The sequence below is a fragment of the Marmota flaviventris genome, chromosome 18 (assembly GCF_047511675.1).
Source record: "Marmota flaviventris isolate mMarFla1 chromosome 18, mMarFla1.hap1, whole genome shotgun sequence".
Classification (NCBI taxonomy): domain Eukaryota; kingdom Metazoa; phylum Chordata; class Mammalia; order Rodentia; family Sciuridae; genus Marmota; species Marmota flaviventris.
In genome coordinates this window covers 46,607,015-46,633,104 of record NC_092515.1, presented here as the reverse complement: position 1 = coordinate 46,633,104, position 26,090 = coordinate 46,607,015, and the positions used below count along the sequence as shown (strand labels likewise).

General features: G+C 42.1%; 1 protein-coding gene across 4 annotated transcripts in view; it reads right to left on the bottom strand.

The window, feature by feature from the left end:
- LOC114081179 (tRNA-dihydrouridine(20) synthase [NAD(P)+]-like) overlaps positions 1 to 26,090 on the bottom strand; it is a 103,965-nt gene that overhangs the window by 58,409 nt on the left and 19,466 nt on the right. The window contains exons 4-7 of one of the 4 annotated variants that reach the window (XM_071604510.1): positions 25,931 to 26,035; positions 17,343 to 17,386; positions 16,179 to 16,239; positions 7,841 to 7,932 (exon numbers count right to left, since the gene is read on the bottom strand). The gene's annotated coding sequence lies outside the window, so the exon portion shown is untranslated. The remainder of the gene's footprint in view (positions 1 to 7,840; positions 7,933 to 16,178; positions 16,240 to 17,342; positions 17,387 to 25,930; positions 26,036 to 26,090) is intronic. The other 3 variants (XM_071604511.1, XM_071604512.1, XM_071604513.1) reach the window with 3 other exon arrangements.

The following is a 26,090-nucleotide window of genomic DNA, read 5'->3' as shown; positions in this document are numbered from 1 at the left end:
GTCTTCACTAAATATGTTCAGCTAATCCATCTTCTGAAGTCTCCACTGCCCCTACTTGAGACAGAACTTCAGTCAATCTGCATGAGCCTTTCTCAGCCAGGGGTTCCCTTCCATATAAACTGCCACAGGCAAGAAAATGGGATTTGAAAGGAGAGGCTCCTTTGAACAAAGCAGGGCTAAAGCTGGCCTTGAAGAAGACCTGGCATTCCTTTGCGCAATGCTGTGCAGTGCCTCCTTGTGCAGAACACAGAACACTGCACTCTTCAGAAAGAGGGGCCAACTGGTGACCTATCCACCAAATAGGTCCAGCCCTGACTCACTGCCAGAAACATCAGCACAAACCATCGGGTAGGCTTCCTGAAACTGGAAGCACTGTTTACCCAGGGAGCCCCCTGCCTGTGCTCAGCCAGGCACAATAGCTATTGGAACAGGAAGGATTGGGGAAAGTCAGTAGCGCCACCCTGAGCCTCTCATGCTCCTTTATTCCCAGTCCTTTATGACCACAAGACACCCCATACTCCTCAATAAATTTTTCTGTAACAATGTTTGACTTGAAATTCAGCTTATTCAAGGTCAAGCTTCAAACACCCTCGTTCCCTTGAAGTACATTTCTACATGGAGGACTTGGTCTTCTAAGGACTTCTGTCTTCAGAGGGACTTTCAGGTACAGTTTTTAACATAACGTCTGCAATGATGCCTAACTGAATGATGCCTGGGTCAGCACCCAGATCAGTTCATCAAGAAATGAGAGCCTTGAGCTGAGGGTGTAGCTCCGTGGTAGAGCACACACACTGTAGCATGCACGAGACTAATGGGGTTCCATTCCCAGAGCCAAAACAAAAAAATATGCTAAGTGCTTCCATATGTATGTGGTATATGAGTGTGTGTGAGAAGACGGGCAGGAATGAGAAGATGCTGGTCCATCTACAGTCTACCCATCCAGCTATTCATTTATTCAACAAGTGTTTTTGAGAACCTGTTACATTTCAGATAGCAAGCTGCTAGCTAGCTACTTCCAATATATTAACAAATTAGTTTCTCTCATTAAGGCACCACCAACAAAGGATGAGATAAGGATACAATACAATTTCAGGGGCAGCAGTTGTAGCTCAGTCACAAGGTGCTTGCCTAGTGTGGGCCAACTCCTGTGTTTCATTCCCCAGCACTAAACAAAAATTAAAAAAAAAAATTCAAGTAATTAAAATTGCCATACAGGGCTGGGGATAGAGAGTGCTTGCCTCACATGCACAAGCCCCTGGGTTCAATCCCCAGCACCACAGACACAAAAAAAGTGCTATACAGGAAAATAAAAGCATAGAGTGATAAGGAATAGTTATACAAAACAGTCAGAGAAGGCTTATTTGAAGAGAGGGCATTTCAGCAGAGATGGGATCAAGAGAGTCATGTGAGGAGCTGAAGAGAGAATTCCTGGACCAAAAGGTACACAAAAAAACCCTGAGTTAGAAATGAGACTGAGCTACTCAAGGAGCAGAAAGGTTACTGTGGCCAGGAAGGAAAGCCCCAGAAGAAGGAAAGTTGTGGTTGGAGAAGCAGGTATAAGGAAGACCCCAGTGGGCCACATCGGCAATACTGAGGAGTATGGATCTTGTTTTAGATGTGAAGCAGGAGGTTATAGGATAGATTTGAACAGGGTAGTGAAGAAATCTGATGCAGATGCCAAAAAGATCACTCTGGCTGTGTGAGCCTTGGCAGTAAGGCACTGGCTGTTACCAGTGGAATGTCTATCTCAGCAGTTAAGGGGACAGTCGGTGCTGGGGAATGGGGGTTGGGGGCAGTCAACAGGGAAGGAACAGCACAAGGTTTGGCCTGTGTCACATCAGCAGCCCATAATTCACAGTGTGGCCTGAGCAACAGAGCAAGACCTTGTCTCCAAATAAAATCTTCTAACAAATACCAGTTTATAGGAAAAACAAGGAGTAGAGGAACATGTTCAATGACACCATGGAATGCAATCATCAAACTCATACCAGAGAAAACTCTAAGGACAAGGACATGATTTTTTTCAACAAATAAATTGCAAGGAAGAAAAAAGAGGGAAGAGGAACCTACAGATGGAGCCATAACATACATGAAGAAGACCTATTAAAATTCAAATACATCTATTAAAAAATGGGACAAGCAGGGAGATTTCAACATGATAATTTATGATAATAAAAGTATTATTAACTTTGCTACACTCATAATGTTATGGCAGTTGATGGTAGAGTTGTTTTTAAGTTTGTTGTTTTTGTTTTATAATTTTTTTTTAGTTGTAGATGGACAGCATGTCTTTGTTTATTTTTATGTGGTGCTAAAAGATCAAACCCAGTACTTCACAAGTGCAAAGCCATCGCTCTGCCACTGAGTGATTTTGAATTTTGCTTTTGCCATATTGAGCATTGAACCCAGGACCTTGTGAGTGCTAGACAAGCACTCTACCACTTCTACTACTGAGCTTCATTTCAAGCCCTTCTTTCATCATTTTTTTTTTCATGTTTGACATTTTCTCTTTAAAAAATAAGTAAGAGTTTCTAAGTACAGCTTGATGTTCAGTCAGACTTGGAATAGTAAGGGCTCAGATGGTCATTTCATTGGGTCACTCATCTTGTGGCAGCCATGGAAAGGAAGGCGAGTGGGTCTTCTGGGGTGGGGGTGCCAGTGAACAAAGTGCTCTTACAGAAGTGTCTCCGACAATCACACACATGAGCTGACCACACTGAACAAAGAGATGGCAAGTCTGAACTTGAGGCTAAATGTCAGATCGTAAATGCTGTGTAGATATTTATTTGGTTAGAACTGGTGCCCCTGCTAGCCACCCTTCTGCTTGCTTATGCCAGCACAAGTGATGACAGGAGACTTGTTCAGCAGCCTCCCTGAATGCCCTAGCAAATGGCCAGCACCAGTAGCTGAGCAGCAGAGGATGTCTGAACAAACAGATGGATACAAGGAAACTGAGGCCTTTCCTAGTGAAAGGAGCAGAAGAGGAGGGATTCAAGGAAACCATGTGTCCTTGCCACGAGGGACCAGTTGTTCCTCTGCCTGCCCCACAGCACTGGCGCATGCCCGTAGTCCCAGCCACTTGGGAGGCTGAGGCAGATGAATTCCAAGTTCCAGTTCGCTCTTAACAACTTACCAAGATCTTATCTCAAAATAAAAATTAAAATGGGTTGGAGATGGGCTGGGGTTGTGGCAGAGCACTCGCCTTGCATATTTGAGGTTCAATCCTCAGCACCACATAAAAACAAATAAACAAAATAAAGTTATCATGTCCATCTACAACTAAAAAATATATATATACATATTAAAAAGGGGGGTTAGAGATGTGGCTCACAGATAAAGCATCCCTGGGTACAACTGCCTCTACCAAAAAAAGAAAAAGAAAAAGAAAAAGAAAAAAATTAAACAAACTACCTTGTGGGCTATTGTGAGTCACAAGCTAAAACACAGCTGTGGACACACAGTCACATCAGCTGCTCTCATCATAACCATTATCATGTGCCTTTGGTTCCATTAAAAGAAAAGGATGCAGCAGCCTCCTTTGCTGTACCAAGTGCAACAAATTCGTTGGCATGCTTGCTGGGGACTGGTGGTGCAGGGACAGGTGCCAGCATAGAGTGGTGGTGGTCAGAGAGTGTTCAATTCATCTGCCAGATCAGCAGCAAGCAAGTGTAGACTGCTGTGAGGAGGAGGAGGAGGAGGAGGAGGAGGAGGAGGAGGAGGAGGAGAGCAACAAGAAGGAAGAAGACCATGAGGAGAATGGAGAGTTCCCAGCAAAACTTTAAGCAGAGTGTGGAGAGGATTCCCCATGTCCCTGTTTGTAGAGAAGTCAGATTACAGGAGAGGGTTTGGATTTGGTAAACCTCTGGCAAGACCTGTCCCCATCCAAGGAACTGATGATCATATACAGTTCAGGGGGGCCATCTGAATCGCAAAACCCTACACCTTGAGGATCTTTTTTAAAAATATTTTTTATTTCGCTTTAATTACTCATACATGAATGCATTTTGTTTCATTGTATCAGATGAGCACAACTTTTCATTTCTCTAGTTGTATAAGATGTAGAGTCATACCATTTGTGCAATCATACATGTACCTAGGATAATGATGTCCTTCTCATTTCACCATCTTTCCTACCCCCATGTCAGATCCCCTCCTCTACCTCCCCTTTGCCCAATCCAAACTTTCTACATTTTTCCCATACCCCCCACCCCCACCATAGATCAGCATCCACTTATCATCAGAGAGAATATTCGGTATTCTGTTTTGGGGATTGGTTTGCTTCTCTAAGCAATATATTCTCCAACTCCATCCATTTACCTGTAAATGCCATAATTTTATTCTCTTTTAATGCTGAGTAACATTCCATTGTGTGTGTGTGTGTGTGTGTGTGTGTATATATATATATATATATATCTATCACAGTTTCTTTATCTATTCATCTATTGAAGGGCATCTAGGTTGGTTCCACAGTTTAGCTATTGTGAATTAAGCTGCTGTAAACATTGATGTGGCTGCGTCACTATAGTATGCTGATCTTAAGTCCTTTAGGTATAGACTGAGGAGTGGGATAGCTGGGTCAAATGGCAGTTCCATTCCAAGTTTTCTAAGGAATCTCCATATTGCTTTCCAGAATGGTTGCACCAATTTGCAGTGCCACCAAGAATGTATGAGTGTACCTTTTCCCCACATCCTCATTTGCACACTTGCTGGGGACTGGTGGTGGAGAAACATGTGCCAGCATAAAGTGGTGGTGGTCATAGAGTGCTCAAGTTCATTTACCACATCAGCTTCAGGCAACCACTGTAGACTGCTGTGAGGAGGAACAGGATGAAAACAAGGATGAGGAAGAAGACCACAAGGAGGAAGAAGAGTTCCCAGCAAAACCTTAAGCAGGGTGTGGAGAGGAATCCCCATGTTTCTGTTTGTACAGAAGGAAGGTCACAAGAAAGGATTTGGATTTGGCAGATTTCTGCAAGATCTGTCCCCATCCAAGCAACTAATGATCACATACAGTTCCAGGGGGGCATCTGAATCCCAGGACCCCTCCTTGAGGATCTTGCTGGAAGCAGCTCCTGTACCCTGGAACACACACTGCCTGCTGATGCTGATATCTCAAGTACAAGCACAGCATGTAAACCAAACTCAGGACATAGGCTCCACGTCTCTGTGATGCACACATCTGATCTGCAGAAGCAGCCCAGTTAGAAACTTCAAGCCTCTCATATACAACAAATAAATTTGCCGTGGGGTCCTTATATGTAGATCCTCAATATTGTCTGAAACCAGGCAGAGCTATGTGGTACAGAGGGGACAAGAGTCATCTCCCTCAAAGAGCAGCCTAGGACTGTTAGACTAGAGGCTGGCGAGGGTGCAGGATAGATAGATGGAGATTGAAGAGAGGCTGAGGAAAAGGTTGGGTGGGAGCAGGAAATGAAGATGTGTTCATAGTTACTGCATTTCTCCTAGCAAGATAAACATTGAGTGCCTTGGGAGAAAGAAAAATGTACTATCACTTCAGGAAAAGTGGCCTAGGCTTTTTTTTTTTTTTTTTTAATATTTTATTTTAGTTGTAGTTGGACACAATACCTTTATTTTATTTTTATGTGGTGCTGAGGATCTAACCCAGGGCCTCGCCTGTGCTAGACAAGCACTCTACCTCTGAGCCACAGCTCCAGCCCTGGCCTAGGCTTGAGGACTGGCCAAGCTGTCTTCCGGTTTAGAAAACTATTGTTTCTTGGGAATTTCACTGTCAGTAACTATGGGAACAGAAAAGAGGAATACCAAGGAAGAGGCAAGGGGAGTGTGAGACTCCAGGACCAGGATCTGGGGGTCCTCGGATATACTGATGACCATCATCTGGGCAAAACTGGATACCAAGTAAGCCCCCATTTCCACTGATCCCTGCAGCTGAGCACCTGAGCATGTTAAGTGGAACCTATAACTCAGACTAAGTTTGATGTCCCAGAATTTTGTTTTTATTTTACTTCTCCCTCTCCCTCTCTTCCTCCCTCCCTCGGCCTCCTTCGCCCCCCCCCCCCTTCATCATTCCCTCTCCCCCAACCCCCCTCTCTCTCTCTAATTGGGACTGAACACAGGGGCACTCTACCATGAAGTTACACCAACAACCCTTTATTTTTATTTATTTATTTGTTTATTTATTTGTACCAGGGATTTAACCCAGGGGCACTTTACCACTGATCCACTTCCCCAGGCCTTTTGGTTATTTTTGAGACTTAGTCTCACTAAATTACTTAGGGCCTTGCTCATTTGTTGAGGTTGGCCTAGAACCTGCAATCCTCCTATATATGCCCCCCTCTCCGCCCCTACTCAGTGGGATTAAACGGGTGCTGCCACCACACCTGGCCTTCCCAGCATGTTCTTGCAATACACTGGAAATCAGCAGGGGTGGTTAGCTCTGCTACCACATGAATTTGAAGAAAACTGTTTCTACCATGCCTTGTCCACAGGACTTGGTTTGTTTTAAAACAGCATAGGGGACCAATTAGAGGTAGAACTTGCATACTTATCACTTCCTAGTGACAAAATTTCCTATCCTGGGCCTGCCTCAGTAGCCCCAGCATTTGACAACAGGCAGACAGTATGGCATGTGTCAAGGCCCTGTGGTGGGAGGCTGTATGACTGACACAGCTACAGTTTAGAAGCAAAGGGTTTGCTGAGGTTGGAAGGGTTGGTGGCAGCTAACTCCCCAGAACTTGAAAGCAAAACAAAAAATTTGGGATATTCTAAGAGGAATAGGAACTGCAAAAGAATTTTAGGCAGGAGGATGACCCTTTTTTGTCTGCTTGCTTGTTGGTTGGTTATTGAGGCTGGGGATAAAACCCAGGGCTAAGTAGATGCATTACTACTAAGCTATACTCCCATGGCTTAAATTAGACTTTAAAAAACAAAGATAGGTAGGAAGTAAAGTGGCTCATGTCTGTAATCAGCAGCTTGGGAGGCTAAAGCAGGAGGATCACAAGTTCAAGGCCAGCCTCGGCAACTGACCCAGGTCCTGAGAAACTTCGTGAGACCCTGTCTCAAAATAAAAAATAAAATTAAAAGAGCTGAGGATGTGGTTTGATGTTTAAGCACCCCTCAGTTCAATCCCTGGTACAAAAAAAAATTCTTTTTCAGACCTTCCCACTCCCTACTCAGGTCTCAGTGTCATAAGAAACTAAACACCACTATCTTCCACCCCTTTAAAAACAATGGATCCTCCCTAAATGATGAGATTAAATACTCCTTCTTTCTCTCATACCAATACTTCGGTACCCACATCAGCAAAGACACTCAGGGACACAAACCTTGTCCAGGAGATTCTCCTCTGCCACCAACAATGTCCCAGTCTTGAGGATCCAGATACATGCCAAGCTTGAACGAAACACCAGCAAACAGAAACCACCAACTCAGAACTCAATGCTAACAATACTGGTTGTCTCATGACAATGAGATTATTACCAACAATTCCCCTGCCCTTTTCTTTTTTCCCTCTGCAGTACTGAGAATTGAATCCAGGGTTGCTCTACCATTGAGCTCAGCCTCCTGAGGAGCTGTGATTATGGGCCCATGCCATCATACTTAGCTTTTTACAGTTTCTATATATCCCATGTACTAGACAATGCAATGATTTACTTTAATAATCAGTGTCTCAGGGACAGTAGTAGAGGAGGGAATCTTCAAAAATCTGAATGAAGGGGAGAAAAACAAATCCAATAAATACAGTATACACACTGAAAACTAATGAATGCTCACAGGATGTGCTCAGAAGATTCAAGTTCAGTTGTTAGTTAATTTTCATGTTTAAGGATGACAGATTCAATCAGAGAGAACAGTAACTCACCACAGACTCCCAGGGGCAGTGGTGCATGCCTATACTCCCAATAGCTTAGAAGGGCAAGCCAGGAGGATCACAAGTTCAAAGAGAGCCTCAGCCTAAAAATTAAAAATAAAAAGGGCCAAGGATATGGCTCATTGGTTAAACAACCCTGGATTCAATCCCTGGTTTCAAACAAACAAATACCCTGCACAGACATAACCAATCGGGACCTACACAGCACCCATGTGGAACTGTTTGTCAATTATGATTTTTTCCCTCACCCTGCAAGATAACATCCACAGAGCAGAGATTGGGATCAAGGTGCCAGGCACAGTCATCAACTCCAGAGAATATGTCTGACCGGATATTTTATATATATTCCCTGGGATGTGAGACTAGTTCAGAAGGTTGAACTTACAGCTCATCCAAGGAGAAGCCTTCCAGGACTAGCATCTTCAGTGAGAGAGCCTTTGCCTCAGCAAGCTTGATTTTGGCTAACTAAAATGGGATCTGGATTAGGGATCATTTCTGGTGTCCTGGTTGGGTGAACACATTTGTCACTTAGACTGCCTTTAATTCTTCTCAGGGCTTGGTGAGCTGCTTGTAGCTTTGAAAGATGAGCTACTGGCAATCAGTGGAGCTATGGAGCATTGAGCCAATGGAGCATTGGACCATAGTAGCATATTCTTTCACATAAAATGTGAAGAATGAAATGCATTTTGGTTTTTGTAATGTCATGACTTCTAGCAATAAATGATGTTTTTATGTTTTATGGGCTGCCTCGTCACACTCCAAATTGCAACATGTAGGGCAAAGACTCAGTTTATTTTCTTTCATTGCAGTGCTGTGGATAGAAAGCTCTCTATCGATGAGCTACTTCCCCAGGTCTTTTCTTTCTTTCTTTCTTTTTTTTTTTTTTCAGAACCAATATTTGAACTCAGGGGCACTCTACCTCTAGGCTGCTTCCCAGGACTCTCCCCTGTTTTTATTACTTATTGTGAGATGAGGGATTGAACCCAGATGTGCTTTACCACTGACCTACATCCTTAGCCCTTTTTATTTTTATTTTGAAACAGAGTCTCACTAAATTGCTGAGACTGGCCTCAAACTTGTGGTCTGCCTGCCTAAGCCTCCTGAGTTGCTGGAATTATAGGCTTGTATGACCACACATAGTTTGTTTGCTTTGTTTTTTTTTTTTTTGAAGGGGATTGAAATGGTAATGTGGTAATTTTGTAATGTCATTTTGTCATGAACACATTTCAAATTTTATGTTAAAATGGGCTTTTCATGGGCTGGGGATATAGCTCAATTAGTAGAGTGCTTGCCTCATATGCACAAGGCCCAGCACCACAAAAAAAAAAAAATGGGCTTGTCATTCCCACTTTATAAAGTCATTGGAGATCCTCATTTTGCCTTGGAGCACCTTTAACAGTCTTCTCATTGTCCATTACCTTGAAATGTGACATGATCGTCCTATCAGCTATAAATCTGAAGCCCCAAATAAACAACTAAAACTCTACTATTGAGCACAACACCTCTACACTACTTGTGGAACCTTGGTAGGCCCCTTAACATCTGTTTGAGACCTCCCTTATAAACAGTGATGATGCAAAAATTTTATTTCATTTTTTTTCTAGTGCACAGGATCACATCTCTGGCCTCACATACTAGCCAAACACTCTATCAAGACTCTACCATTGAAGGACACTTCCAACCCATCAAAGGACACTTCCAACCCATCAAAGGACTAATCTTTGGGGCAGAATAAGGTGAAGAAGAACCTGCCTTTGCTTTTAATCCAAACCGAAATGCTTTTCCACATATACAGATTTTGGATTTTTTGTTGTTGTTTGCTGAGAGCCACGGCCGAGTCTGTATGGCCCGGTGTTATTTTGACTTGTTTACAGACTCTAACAGTTGTTGTTGTTGTTTTGGGGTTTTGTTGTTGTTTTTGGTACAGGGGATTGAACTCAGGGGCATTCAACTATTGGGTAACACCCCCAGCCCTTTTTCTATATTTCATTTAGATGCAGGGTGTCACTGAGTTGCTTAGAGCCTCACTAAGTTGCTGAGGATGGCTTTGAATTAAAAATCTGCCTCAGCCTCGCAAGCCACTGGAATTACAGGCCACTTGTGGGTTACCAACCCAGCCTAAATCTTAACTTATGTTCAGGCCACTTCCAAGGAGCATTCCCTCAATAAATAATCCACTCAAGTCTCTGCCTCTCCAACACTTAAATGCTTAGCATCAGGGCCATGCAACCTAGCTGTCTCTGTGTTTAATCATGACTGACCAGTTTCAGAATTTGGGTTCTCGAGCCACCTGTAGTCATAGGCTGTCCTCAACTCCCAGCTATGCTACATAAATAGTGGCTAGATGACTAGGAAATGAGGGGAGAGGCCAGAAGGGAGGGCTGAGGCAGAGTTCGCTTCTTTCACCCTGCTTTCCATAAAATAGAAGGATCTGAAGCCTGCTACTCAAGTCACACATTCCTTTCTGTGACCTCATTGGGTAGTGATGACATCACAAGCCTAAGTTTCCATGGCAGGATAATGCTAGAAAACTTCTCTACTAGTTTTCTACAGGACACCAGAGTGTCTGGTTGCTCCAGAGAATATGTCTGACCGGATATTCTATATTCAGTCTAACTTGTCTGCTGTCCCCTGGGAGAGCAGTGCAGCAGGTAGGCCTAGGCCATCTGTAATGGAGCCCCTGGTAAATATACAACCTCATTTGACTGCCACATCTTCCTTTAGGGTTTCCCCATCACACCTCAGAACTTCTCTAGCCATGAGTAAGACCAATGGTCTGGCGCTCCCTCAAGGACCCACAGTGTTGCTGTGCTCACTGCTGAGAACAAGTGTTCAAAAAGGTGCTAATCTTTATCAATCTAGCCTTCCCTTTTAGCCTCCCCCAGTGCTTCCTTCAGAGTGCAGCACACTGGTACACACCTATAGGCCCAACTGCTTGGGTGGCTGAGTGGGAAGATCACCTGAGTCCAGGAATTAGGCTCAAGCATCTGGGTGAGGAATATAGTGAAATCTGAGCACACGGTGATCACCATTACCAAAAACAGAAAGGAAGCTTCTATCTCAGATCGTTTCATAATAAGAGTCTTACAAGAGCCTAGTGTGCATTTATTATCAAGTGATAAATGGAGCACATTAAGAAATAGCTATTGGCCTCGCAAAAACCTCACCTTCAAACTCAGGCACCTTTACCATACTGTCATGAACACACTCACATGGACCCCCGCACACATATCCCAGTCTGAACTGCCAAGGAAAAGGGTGGGTGTCATGCAGTTGGGAAGAACAGAAGGGCCAGTCTCATGTTACCAAGTCTGGAGGTCTGAGGAAATGATGTCTCAGGAAGTGTTTGTGAGAAGGCTATTGGACCTAAACTTGGTACCCAGAATTTGGACCTAAATCTCTTAATCCCTCTGCCCCAGTATATGGCCTTCAGAAAGTGGTAGAGTTGGACAGGTACCCAAATATAGTCCCAGCTATTAAGGAGGCTAAGGCAGGAGGATCACTTGAGCTCAAGAGTTCCGGTCCAGTCTGGGAAAACATAGCATAAAAAATCTCAAAAAAGAATTGCATTAGAAAAAATATATAAAAACTGGGCTAGAATTCAGTGTGGTTGAAACAGGCTTTACGAATGGGCCCCAGTGGGAACTGCCAAGGTGGAAGGAGTTCTAAATCGATGTATATTAGACCATTTTTTCCAAACCTTGAAAATTATTTCCATTAAAGCCTCAGAAAAGAAATTTTTCTCAGTTATAGAAGGGAGAGACTGAGGGACAGCTGTTTGGGATATTTTGAGGTTTGACTGTTTTCCTGCTGCTTCCATTGGCTCCACAGAACTCAAGTACTTTGACAGTATCCCTTGAGGAGATAGGCACAGCATCCATAGAGGTCACAGGCAAAGGCTGTGTTTGAATGCCAAGCAGAGAAGAGGGCTTCAGTCAGAAACAGGAAGCAACAGGAGAGTGAGGTCCTGGGGGCAGAGTGTATAAAGCAGAAGCAATTAATCAGTTCTGGTTTTCTTTCCAGCAGCAGTGCCTCCCATGTCTCCTTCTACACCTGCATACCACTACGTCCTCTACCAAGGATGTGGAGAAACGCAGGTGGGCTGGCATGGACAGACATACTGCCTGGTTGGTGGCTACCGACTCTATGGAGATGCTCCCTTGCCCACTCCACCAAAGGCCAAAGCAGAAAAGCCAGCAGTGAAGCCAGCCCAGAAGCCAAACCAGAGAGGCAGAGGGGCTCCCAAGAAACGCCGAGCTCCAGCAGAGACAGAAAAGACCCTGGGCTGTCCCAGGCCCAAAATTCCTGCCAAGAAAGCATTGCCACAGAAGCTGGCTGGCTAAGCTGCTCTGTAGAGAGGACATTTATTTAACTAGGACCCCTAAGGCATGTTTCTTTTTAAATTTTACCCATTTTTTAAAAAAATAAAAAATTTATTGTTGCTGTTGTGTTAATTATAAAGTTATTCAAATATACAAAAATTTGAGAGAAGCCCGGGAAGTTGTTGTAAATGATTTTCAATGCAGCTAGGGCCTTGGTTTAGCTTGACATAGGAACTACTGCAGCATATGCTGATGTCTTCAGAGTTTGGCAGAGACTGCATCTGTATTTAAAACCCATTCTTTATACTCCTTTTCACTGACTGTCACTCTGACTTCTTTGTAAATGTAGTCTTCTCATTCTAATGACATTATCAACAATTTTCTGCCCTTGTGTCCCTCTGCAGTACTAGAAATTGATTCTAGTACTAGAAATTGCTCTATCATTGACCTACATACACAACCCTCTCTACTTTTCATTTGGAGACAGGGTCTCAGAAGTTGCTCACGCTGGCTTTGAACTTGTGATCCTACTGCCTCAGCCTCCCAAGAAACTGGGATTATTGACATGTGCATCTCTCTTCACAATTTTATTATTGCTCTATTTACAATTTTATTGTTGTATTTATTTTTTGTTTTTTTATAGACCTTTATTTCATTTTATTTTTATGCAGTGCTGAGAACCCAGTGCCCCACACATACCAGGCAAGTGCTCCACCCCTGAGCCACAACCCTAGCCCTCTCTTTACAATTTTCCATATTTCCCATGTTCTACAGAATACAATGAGTTACTTTAATAATCAGTGTCGTGGGGGAGAGTAGTAGAGGAGGGAATCTTTAAAAATCTGAATAAAGGGGAGAAAAACAAATCCAATAAATTCAGTATACCCACTACATACTAATGATGCTCACAGGATGTGCTCAGAAGGTTTAAGTTCAGTTGTTAACAGTTTAATTTCATGTGTAAGGATGACAGATTCAATCAGAGAGAACATTAAATCACTACTGACTTCCAGGGTTGGTCGTGCTTGCCTATACTCCCAGCAGCTTGGGAGGGGAAGCCAGGAAGATCACAAGTTCAAAGCCGGCCTCTGCAACTTGGTGAGATTCTGTCTCACAATAAAAAAATAAAAAGGGCTGAAGATGTGGCTCAGGGTTCAATCCCGGGGTTCAACCCCTGCTAATAATAAAAAAAAAATCACTACATACTGGCCATGTTGGGCCTACATTTTGAGAATTGGTAGGATGAAGGAGCCACTAGCTCTGCATTTGAGATACAAAACTTAGAGGGCTCAGGATACAAACCTTACAGGCCATAGATACAAACCTTAGAGGCCTCAAGGAAACCCAGGCACTCACCCAGTTCCATCTGTCCTTCACACACACACAATCCAGCCCCTCCTTATGGAATCACAGGGTCTAAAATTCAAACTCATTGCCCTCTCCACAGCAATTTTCCACAATGAAATTTCTTCCTTTCTTCTTTTTTTTAATACATCATATATTCAAAATAAAAGAAAATCAAAAGATAAAAGATTAAAGATTCCTTCTGATTAAGGAATGGAAGACTTTCAATCTCTCTTTTTTTTTTTTTTTTTTTTACTTTTTTGGGTATCTGGGGTGCTTTACCACACCCCTCATCTCCTTTTTTTTTTCTTTTTTTTAATATTTTTTTAGTTGTAGTTGGACACAATACTTTTATTTCACATATTTTATTTATTTTTTAGTTGTAGTTGGACATAATACCTTTTATTTATTTTCATATGGTTCTGAGGATCAAACCCAGGATCCTACACATGCAAGGCGAGCGCTCTACAGCTGAGCCACAACCCCAGCCCCCTCCCCCTTTTTTATTAAATATTTAGTTTTTAGTTGTAGTTGGACACAATATCTTTATTTTATTTATTTTTACGTGGTGCTGAGGATCGAACCAAAGGCCTCGCATGTGCTAGGTGAACACTCTACTGCTGAGCCACAACTCCAGCCCCCTCAGTTCTTTTTGTGACTGGGTCTCCCTAAGTTGCTGAGGTTGGCCTCAAACTTGAGATCTTCCTGCTTAGCTTCTGGAGTCACAGGAATTACAGGCGTGTACCTCTATGTCCAGCTCAGTCTATACTTTTTATTTGGCATTGCTTTTTGAACCAGAACGACAGAGCAGATAGGTAGCAGCCATGTGCCATTACAGCATACTGGTTGAAATCTGTTCTGACTGGCTAGTGCCAGTTACTAATTATTTTAAATAGCTCCCCAAGATTGTAAATTTACTACCTACATAGTACCAAATAAAACTCAACTTTCTGTTCCCAGTGGAAACCTATGTCTCTAGTTTCTTCTTTATCTTTCCAAGTAATTCTGTAATAAAAAAGTCAAAATATATAATATTCATTCCGATTTTCCTAAAGTATACAGTAGTATGCTGTATGACATTCTGCTCTGCTCATTGCTCTTTTCACTACATCAAGGAGATCATTCTAAATCATTTCAACTCTGCTCCTTACATAACTCAGGAACACACAGACATAATGAGAGAAAACAGAGTGATAAGTTTTCAACTCCTAACAGGCACTTTCAACTTTCTGCAATTCTCTGAAGCTACTATCCACAGGGCCCTCGAGTATTTTAAGCAGGTAAGGCAGATATTCTGAAGCCTCCTGACACCTAAAGCATTGGTGTCAGGCTCGGTGACTCCTCAGAGCATGGTGGCTGACTCTGGACAGTGGGCCATCACTACTATGTCTACACTGTCGACCTTCTGCTCACCCTGCAACAAGGTTCCAATGACATCACTGTAGGAGTCCCTCTGATGCCTTATACTCAGCAACCACAACCTGCTTTTATTATCTGCTCCAAACCTGACCTTTCTTCAGTTCCTGACCACAGATAAAGAACAAGAATCCTGCTTCCTGGCTGCCAGTCTTTCTTCCCTAAACCCCAACCTCTTATCCCACTATCCCACACCTAACAATTTGCTAGCCAAGTCCAAGTATCCCAACTGCTACCTTTTGCCATTCTAATCCTCCAGTAACTTCTCTGCTCATAAAAAAAAAAAGGCAAAAGATACCCAAAGTCCAAGTCCAGCTGATTTGATCCCAACTAAAGTTTGTGATCCTATGCTCTTTTGCTTCCTCTTCATCTCCCATTCCCCAGTCCTCTGATGAAAATGAACCATTCATAGTTCTGTCTTCAACACCTAGGGGCCTCCATGCTCCTGCACATGGAAATCTTCTCATACTGTCTTATATTCTCTTCCTCAAGGACCACATTTCCTCATCAGAACAAGTTTAAGGGAGCCCTTCCACTCTGTTCTCAGTCTTACCATAGCCTTCTGATCTGATCTTTTATGATACGACATTTATACTGCATCCTCTATAATCTTTTTTTTTTAAAGAGAGAGAGAGAGAGACAAAGAGACAGAGAGAGAATTTTTTTTTAATATTTATTTTTTAGTTTTCGGCGGACACAACATCTTTGTTTGTATGTGGTGCTAAGGATTGAACCCGGGCCACACGCATGCCAGGCGAGCACACTACCGCTTGAGCCACATCCCCAGCCCCTCTATAATCTTAAATGTATGTCTCAGTATTATTCATGACAAGACAAAGCCCTGTTCATATTGTTTTTTCTTTGCTTTTTTTTTTTTTTTTCTTTAAACAGTACCTGAGGTTGACCCCGGGGCCTTGTACATGCTAGGCAAGTACTCTACCACTGAGTGCATCCCCAGTTCTTTTATTGTTTTATTTTGAGACAGGTCCTCCTAAGTTGCCTGGGATGGCTTCATATTTGCAATCCTCCTGCCTCAGCCTCCCAAATAATTGGGATTACAGGCATGGATCACCATGCCTGGCCCTGTTCCAGTTTTGCCCATTGATCCACTAACAGACTTTCAAGCATTTTCCCCATCTAGCTCAGGATCTAGTCCAGAAATGGGTTCTGTACCTAGCCATCATGTCTTGTTAGCATCCTTTAATCTCCATAGGATACTTCTGAGAAATATAAAGAAATCAATTTACCTTGGTGGAATATTCTTTTGGACAGCCCATGTTGACGTCAATACCACCTACATTATTTTATCTGGAAAAACATGAAAGAAAAAAGGCAATGATCACTCAAACTGAAGGAAGACGGTAGACTCAAAAGCATGCATGGGTCAGTGCTCATGAACCTCTCACTATGTCTCTGAGTCCATGAAACACACCACCCTCCATGACAGACCTCATCTGAGCAGAGTTCCAGAGGAAAACCAAAGTGTCTACACATCTGAAAAGAGCTAGGTATTGAGGACTTTGCTACACCTGAGTTGCATCAGATAGCTCAAATACTAAGTAACATTCATACTAAACTCAATTCCAGGTCACCATTTCTCACTGGGGTAATGAAAGCCATTTGTCAAGGCAGAGAAGTGACACAAGCACAAGAGCCCTTTGCCAGAGCAACAATTCTGGCAGAAGTTACAACGGACTGCCTTCATTTGCTGGGTGACATGGGTAGCTTACTCCAAACAATTCTCAGATGTTGAAAGGACCCTGACCTAATTCTCTGGTTTGTACAGTTAATAGTCTGTGATCAACAACAATTACTGCCTGAGTCTCTTCTTGCTATCACTCTCATCAATAACAAAAGCTATTATTTACTAAGTACTTCCAATGTGTGACAAGCTCCATATAACATGCCTTATTTCATTTGCCCTGCCCTGTAGCAGAAGTTTGTATCATTTCACAGAGAAAGGAACTAAGTTATTAGCAAGGTTAAGTAACTTCTTAAGGTCACACAGTCAGTAGCAAACCCAGAATTCCAACTCAGGTCCACTTTAACTCTAAAACCCACTCCTGAAGAAGGTACTCTGCTGCTTTGTTAACTCAAGAAGCGATAGGTCTTACCTACACTGAGGGTTAAACTTCAAGACTCACAGTCAGAAGTATTCCCAGAAAGGGAATCCCATGAATAAACATTAAAATTGGGCCTCCACATGAGGATCTCTGCAGTCTGGGAACAGTGGGTACATTTGAATCCCAGGACAGTTTTGAGATGTCATAAACAGGAAAGGAAATCACCCTCAGCTAAAAATAGCAATGTGCCAGGAGGCATAAGCATGGGTCACCTTCAAAGTCACCAGTGACATTAGAATCTCTTAACTCATAGGAGAAACAAAGGAAGCTCAAGAGGGAGAAACTTACATAAGCCTGGCCACAGCAAGGGCTCACTATGAATCTGAGGTTCCCTAGAAACACAAAAGGCTTCATTAACCAATGCCCTGATAAAGGCAGAAGTATATGACAAACACATCCAACCCCTTCCCCCACACACAACATGTTCATGCCAATAAGCAGAATGGGTCAGTTTTCTCCCAAAAAGCCAGCCTAATAAATTAGCCACTGGTAAAAGAAATGATGGACTTGGAAAAACTAAACAATGTCATTAATGCAGTTACTTTCCAACATACAAAAACATGAAGATAATCTTTTTTTTTAATATTTATTTTTTAGTTGTAGTTGGACACAATACCTTTATTTTATTTATTTTTGTTTATATGGTGCTAAGAATGAAACCCAGGGCCTCGCACATGCTAGGTGAGCCCTCTACTGCTGAGCCACAACCCCAGCCCTATGAAAATACAGAGAACATTCAGATACTCACAACTTGGAGTCTATAATTATACATACTTGATCACATGTCTACCCATTGCATTTAGCTTTTTAAAACCTAAATATCTTCAGGAGCTACTTCTAAAAAAGCACCAAGAAATGTCCAGAGCAAGACAAGAGAGCTATATAGTTCTTACAATTCTAACTACCTAGGTGCAGTGGTATACACCTGTAATCCCAGGGGCTCGGAAGTCTGAGGAAGGAAGATCACAACTTTGAAACCAGCCTCAGCAATTTAACGAAGCTCAAAGCAACTTAGTAAGACTCTGTCTCAAAAGGGGTTTAATGTCCTTGAGTTCAATTCCTGCTACCAAAAAAAACCCAAATTTAATTGCTCTTGAAGAAATCTAATCCATTTGATAGGAAATAAATACAGACGACACAAAATCAAACACCATGACATGAATAATCAATGAAAATAAATATCATGCTGCCAAAACAAAAGATTCCTATAATTAAATAAATTAAATCTGAGACTTGCAGGCATGTAACAGACTGTGACAGCTTGATTTCCATAATCTGTCTCTAATACTGTAAGCATTTAGGAATGACCCTCTGAAAAATGATCAAGTCTTCAGGAAGTCCCTGCTGTGCAAAGTAGCTTAGGCACTCAATAGTGATCAATAGCACAGGACCCAAGTAATGAAATCCAGGAGACAGGAAGACTTAGGAGGACACTTGACATTAGGATCTCATCAACATCTGGAAGACCACCCTGCTCTGTTCTCTTTCACAGGTGCGGAAGATGACTTGGTCATCAGGGGCTACAAAATCCACTGTTCTAAGCACCTCTACAAAAAAACACATGGGATGCAAGTTCAGACTAGCCTAAGCCCTGGCAGTGAACACAGCCAAGTATAACCTTAAAACGAAAAAAGGGATCATAGATGATTCCTACAAAATAAGTATGCACTGGGAGACATCTAAGGTGCTGATGATGGTCCATCTCACGACACAGGTAATGGGTGATTCACTTTATAATTATTTGTTAAACTGCATGTTTGGGTTTTATGCACTTTTTCTGCATGATTACTAGCACTTTATAATTTTTTGAAATACTGGAAAGAAGGTACATACATTGAACTTTGTGTTTCAATACTGGTCCAAACTTTCCTGGAAGGTTATCCTTTGAGGTGCAGCAAGTTACACATGACAGGCAAGTGATCATTTCTTCATTACTTAGAGTGAGTCAGAAAACTGGAGTGGATCAGTCAATCTTCACTATTATTTGCAGTTACATATTTTTAAATGTATCTATTCAGTAAAATTGATTTATAACCCTAAATCAATACATGTGGTGTTTCTAGTCATTCAGGGACAGATGCTAAGACAACAAATTGGAGTCACCTTTCATACACATCTCCAGCTGAGTTCAAACACGGTGTCACTTGTCTTCTTGTTTTAGCTTTCATACTGTAAAAATGTGCCCTTTATGGCATATTTTGCCCTTCATTTTTTGTATTTTTGTGCTTTTTGTTAGTGATCTCACTGTTTAAAATGGGCCCAAGCATAGTGCTGAAGTTCTGTCTAGTACTCTTAAGCATAAAAATCTTGTGTTAGATAAGCCTTGGTTAAGCATGACAATACAGTGCTATTGGCTCTTGAGTTCATCAATGGTATATTGGGTGGAGCTGCCAGTTTGGCTCTGTGGTAGAGTACATGCTTAGCATGCACAAGGCACTGGGTTTGATCCCTAGCTTCTACTAAACAAATAGTCTCTGAATAGAAACCCACATAAAATGAGTTTAAGTGGTGATCAGTTGATGAAAATGTGACCAGAGGCTAGCAAATTTCTAATCTTGTATATCCCCAAGGGTCACTTGGTTCAGTAGTGATTTTAGTGTTCTCAGCAACTTAATTGAACATTAACAAAAATCAACTATATCTCATCTCTCCTTATTAATGAAGCTCTACAATAGCTATTGTGGGCCAGGCTATATGGGCAATGACTAAACAGACTCCATTTTACTCTGAGACTCCATGTCACATTAAAAAATGCTTCTTCCATGGGAAATCCCTGCCTCTGTCCCCATCAACAGTTGCTTAGCATAGCATACTTGGCAACACAAAATGGCAATTCATATACAATGTAAAATTGTTCTCTCTTTGGTTCCCATTTTTCTCGGACAATGTACCCTGTCAGAGATTGATTGTCTAGACCTTAGTAACCATTCTTTAACTTGTAGTCACCTAAGGTCATTTTGATCCATTCCCCCACTTCTGCTTCTGATTTTAAATCTAATGACGTTTGTTTATGGTTTTGAATCATAGCAACAGCCACTTATAATTAATATGGTTTTGGACTCTAAAAGGTGAACTCAAACCCCGAGAGAGGTACAAAGGGTAGACTTGCAGCCCACTCCTTGGCCCACCAGCTGGTGGATCTGGACCACCCAGTGGTGAATAAAGATGGTTCTGGGGCTGGGGTTGTAGCTCAGTGGTAGAGCACTCGCCTAGCATGTGTGAGGCCCTGGGTTCGATCCTCAGCACCACATAAAAATAAATAAACAAAATAAAGATATTGTGCTCAACTACAAGTAAAAAAAAATTTTAAAAAAGATGGTTCCATCTCCTGCTTTAAGATCAACTCAGTGATCTATTGCAATCTCGCCATAACACTACCACATTAACTTTCAAAAATGACTACTATAATAAAAAGAGACAATGTGGTAAATGAGAAAATAAACCTATATTGAAGGCTGTTTTGAGAACTAAGACCTTTAAAGCATGTAAAGCATTTCTATAAAGGGAATATGTAATTATCATCGGAGCACTGAACAGATTAGATGCCTAAAAAGACATGTTGGGAGAAGTAATCGGTGATCTCTCACAGCGACAGCTCAACCCTGGCAGAAAGAACTGTGAGAGAACCATGAAAACTTGGATGTACCTATAATGAAGTTTACTGATAACAGCAAAATACTGACACCCCAGTAAAGGCATTAGAGAAACCAATTCTAATGTATCTGACTTGCAAAAATGTCCTAGTAGAAAGGTAAATGGCAAAACAATATGTATGACAGGATTCCATGGGAGGGAGGTACAGATATAAACAGGTCACATATTTATATATTATACATTATTCATAAGATATGTGTAGGAAAATCCATATTATTCCCCATTATGCTTAGTTTTAGGGGACAGTACTAGGGATTTTACCCAGGAGAAATTTACCATGGAGCTACATCCCCAGCCCTTTTTATTCTGAGAGAAGGTATTGCTGAGTTGCTGAGGCTGGCCTCAAGCTTGCAATCGTCCTGCCTCATAATCCTAAATTACAGGGATACGCCACTGCATCCAGCTTAACTTTTTTTAAAAAAAAAAAATTATTTAAATAGTTATATATGGAAACTATCTTTATTTATTTTTATATGGTGCTGAGGATTGAACCCAGTGCCTCACACATGCTAGGCAAGTGCTCTACCACTGAGGCATAACCCCAGCCCCTGATTAACTTTTTTAAGTGTGAGATTATGAAGGATTTTCATTTTCTAGGTTATACAGATCTGTAATATGTCAGCTAGGCTGCCCTTAATGCCTCTCAGGGCCTGTTGAACTGCTTGTGGCTTTGAAAGATGAGCTATTGGCTATCATTGGAGCAGTGGAGCAGTGGGACCATAGTCGCATAGTCTTTCACATAACACAGGAAGAAGAAAATAATGTTTTTCTCTTAAGACTTTTAATTCATATCAAAGGAATATACACAGACATAAATGTCCATCAAACAGAATATCCCCAGCCCTATTTTCTATTTTATTTAGAGACAGGGTCTCAATGAGTTGCACTGAGCCTCACTTTTCCTGAGGCTGGCTATGAACTTATAATTCTCCTGCTTCAGCCTCTGGAGCTGCTGAGATTACAGGCATGTGCCCTGGCACCATGCACACCTTTTTTTATTTTGAAAAAGTCTCACTAAATCGTTGAGGCTGACCTCAAACTTGTGGTCCTCCTGCTTAAGCCTCCTGAGTTGCTGGGATTACAGGGCTACATGATCACATGGGTTGTTTGCTTTTTTTAAAGAAAGGAGACTAAAATGATAATACGGTAATTTTGTCATAATCACATATCAAATTTTATGTTAAAATAGATCTATCATTCCTACTTTGTAAAGTCACTGGAGACGTCTCCTGTTGCCTTGGAGCACCTATAACAACCTCCGCTGTGTCCATCACACTGAAATGTGACAAGTTTGTCCTATCAGCTATAAATCTGGAACCTCAACATGAACAACCCTACTGTTGAGCAGAACACCTCTGTACTACCTGTGTGACCTTGTGTAGGCCCCTTAGCCTCTTTTTTGAGATCTCACTTGTAAGAAGGTTATGGGTGCATTTCTCTGTGTGTGTGTTCAGAAAGATGTGTGTATTGCTCAGGATCAAAGGAACAGCCGGCCACACTCTCCAATGCATCAAAGGATAAATCTTTGGAGCAGAATGAGATTAAAAGGACCCGGTCTTTGCTTTTTTTCCCCAATGTGAATGTTTTTCCACATGTCCACATTTTCTTTCTTTTTTTTTTTCCCCGATACTGGGGATTGATCTCAGAGGCATCAACCAAGTGTGGCACATCCCCAGCACTTTCTTCCTATTTTATTTAGAGGCAGGGTCTCACTGAGTTGCTCAGGGACTTCCTAAATTGATGAGACTGGCTTTGAACTAAAAAATCTCCTGCCTCAGCCTCCCAAGCCATTGGAATTACAGGAATGGGTTACCGCACCCAACCTAAATCTTTTAACTTATGTTCAGGCTCACATCCAAGGAGCATTCCTTGACCCCCTAATCCACTCAAATCTCTGCCTCTCCAACAGGAAAATACTTAGTATCAGGGTCATGCAACCTAGCTGTCTATGTTAATCATGACTGTCAGGCCAGTTTCAGAATCTGGGTTTTGCTTGCCCCTCTGTGATCTGGGCTGTGCTCCACAGAGAGTGGCTATCTGACTATGGGGGGAGAGGCCAGAGGGGTGCCCAAGCAGAGCTCTCTCCTTTCACTCGGCTTTCTATAACATACCAAGAATCGTCACCTACCCCTCAAGTCACACATTCCTTCTGTGACCTGAGTAGTGATGACATCACAGCCTCAGTCTCCATGGCAGGTTAACGCTAGGAATCTTCTCTACCAGTTCTCTACAAGACACCAGAGTGTCTGGTTGATCGAGAAAGAATGTCTGACCAGATATTCTATATTCAGCCTAACTTATCCTCTATTTCCTGGGAGAGCAGTGCAGCAGGTAGGCCTAGACCAGGCATCTGTAATGGAGCCCTTAGTAAACACACAATCTCACTGGACTGCCACACATTACTTTTGGGTTTCCCCATCACACCTCAGAACTTCCCTAGCTATGAGTAAGACCAATGGTCTGGTGCTCCTACAAGGACCCACAGTGTTTCTGCTCCCTGCTGAGGGCAAGTGTTCAGAAAGGTGCTAATCTTTATCAATCTAGCCTTCCCCTTTAGACTCCCCCAATGCTTCCTTCAGAGCACAGCACACTGGTACACACCTATAGTCCCAGCTGCTTAGGTGGCTGAGTGGAAAGATCACCTGAGCCCAGGAATTGGGCTCAAGCATCTGGGCGGGAAACAATGAAACCTGGGCAACAGGGTGAGAGCACTTATCACCAAAACAGAAAGGAGACTTCATTCTCAGATCCTTAATAAGAGTCTTACAGAAGCCCAGTGTGCTTTTGTTATCCAGGGAAAATTGGAGCACAGACCCGGCACCTTTACCATACTGTCATGGATACACTCACATGGATCCCCTCACACACATCCCAGTCTGAAATGCTGAGAAAAAGGGTGTTCTCACGCAGTTGGGAAGAACAGAGGGCCAGGGGGAGAGGTGAAGTGTTACAGAGACTGGAGTTCTGAGGAAATAATGTCTCAGGAAGTGGATGTGAGAAGGCTATTGAACCTAAGTTTGGTACCCAGAATTTGCATCTCAATCTCTTAATCCCTCTTCCCTAGTATATGGCCTTGAGAAAGTGGTGGAGTGGTGCCCAACTATTGTTTCAGCTACTCAGGAGGCTGAAGCAGGAGGATCACATTAGCTCAAGAGTTCAGGGCCAGTCTGGGGAAACACCATCTCAAAATACCATGTCAAAAAAAAAAGAAAGAAAAAGAAAAAAAGGCATCATAAAAATCTATAAAAACTAGCCTAGAATTCAGTGTGTCGAAACAGACTGTAACAATGTGTCCAGGAGGAGCTGCCAAGTAGGAAGAGTTCTAAACAAATTTATATTATAATATTTTTTAAACCTTGAAAATTATTTCTATTAAAGCCTCAGAAAAGACAGATGTTAAGAAATTTCTCTCAGTTGTAGAAGGGAGAGACTGAGGGAGGGCTGTTTGAGATAATTTTGAGGTTTGACAGTTCTGTTGCTTCCACTGGCTCCACAGAACTCAAGTACTTTGACAGGCACAGCATCCATAGAGGTCACAGGCAAAGGCTGTGTTTGGGATGCCAAGCAGAGAAGAGGGCTTCAGTCAGAAACAGGAAGCAACAGGAGAGTGAGGTCCTGGGGGCAGAGTGTATAAAGCAGAAGCAATTAATCAGTTCTGTTTTTCTTTCCAGCAGCAGTGCCTCCCATGTCTCCTTCTATACCTGCATACTACCATGTCCTCTACCAAGGATGTGGAGAAAAGCAGGTGGGCTGGCATGGGTGGCTACCTGCCCTATGGAGATGCTGCCTTGGCTACTCCACCAAAGGCCAAAGAAGAGAAGCCATCAGAGAAGCCAGCCCAGAAACCAAACAAGAGAGGCAGAGGGGCTCCCAAGAAACGATGAGCTCCAGCAGAAGCAGAAAAGACCCTGGGTTGCCCTAGGCCCAAATTTCGTGCCAAGAAACCACTGTCACAGAAGCTGGCTGGCTGAGCTGCTCAGTAGAGAGGACATTTATTTACCTAGGACATCTAAGGAATCATCTTTGTTTTTAATTCTAATTCCTGTATTTTTTTAAAGAAATAAAAAATTTGGGACTGAAGTTGTGGCTCAGTAGTAGAGCACTCGCCTAGCATGCACAAGGCACTGGGTTCGATTCTCAGCATCACATAAATGTAAAATAAGATATTGTGTCTACCGAAAATTTAAGAATAAATATTTTTAAAAAATTTTACTGTTGCTGTTGTGTTAATCATAAAGTTATTCAAATAATCAAAAATTTGAGAGAGAAGCTCTGCAGATGGTTGCAAATGATTTACAATGTTGTCACAGAGAGGGCCTCAGTCTAACTTGCCATGAGGAACTACTGCAGCTTATGCTGGTATCTTCAGAGTTTGGCAGAGATTGCAACTGTATTTAAAAGCCATCCTTGGGCTGGGGCTGTAGCTCAGTGGTAGAGCACTTGACTAGCAGGGATGAGGCATTGCATTTGATCCTCAGCACCATATAAAAAAGAAAAGTTATAAAAAGTATATAAAAAAAGCCATCTTTATACTCCTTCTCACTGGCTATCACTCTTCTTTGTAAACATACTCTTCCCAGTAAACATACTCTTCCCAAGACATTTCTAAGGACATTATCAAAACCATTTTCCTTCCCTTTTCTTTTGTCCATCTGCAGTATACTGGAAATTAATAACAGGTTGCTCTACCTTTGACCAAGATACCCAGTACTTTCTATTTTTTATTTGGAGACAGGGTCTCAGAAATTGCTCAGGCTGGCCTCAAACTTCCAAGTGGAAGGCCTCAGCCTTCCATTGAGCTGGAATTATTGGCATGTGCCATCATACCTCACTCTCTTTACAATTTTCTTATTATTCAATTTCTTTAGTTGTCAATGGATCTTTATTTCACTTGTTTTTATGCAGTGCTGAGAATCGAACCCAGTGCCCCACACATGTAAGCACTCCAACACTGAGCCACAACCCAGCTCACTCTTTACAATTTTCTACATTTCCTGTCATCTAGATAATGCAAAGAATTACTTTAATAATCACTGTGTTGGGATAGAGTAGTAGAGAAGAGAATCTTTAAAAATCTGAAGGAGAAAAACAAATCCAATAAATATATTATACACAACACATACTAACGAGTGCTCACAGGATGTGCTCAGAAGGTTTCAGTTGTTACACTTTAATTTCATATGTAAAGGCGACAGATTCAATCGGAGAGAACATTAACTCACCACAGATTGCCAGGCACAGTGGTGCATACCTATACTCCAGTAGCTCAGGAGGGAAAGCCAGGAGGAACACATGTTCAAAGATGGCCTCAGCGACTTGGTGAGATTCTGTCTCAAAATAAAAAATAGAAAGGTCTGAGGTAGATCTCACGGTTAAATGTCC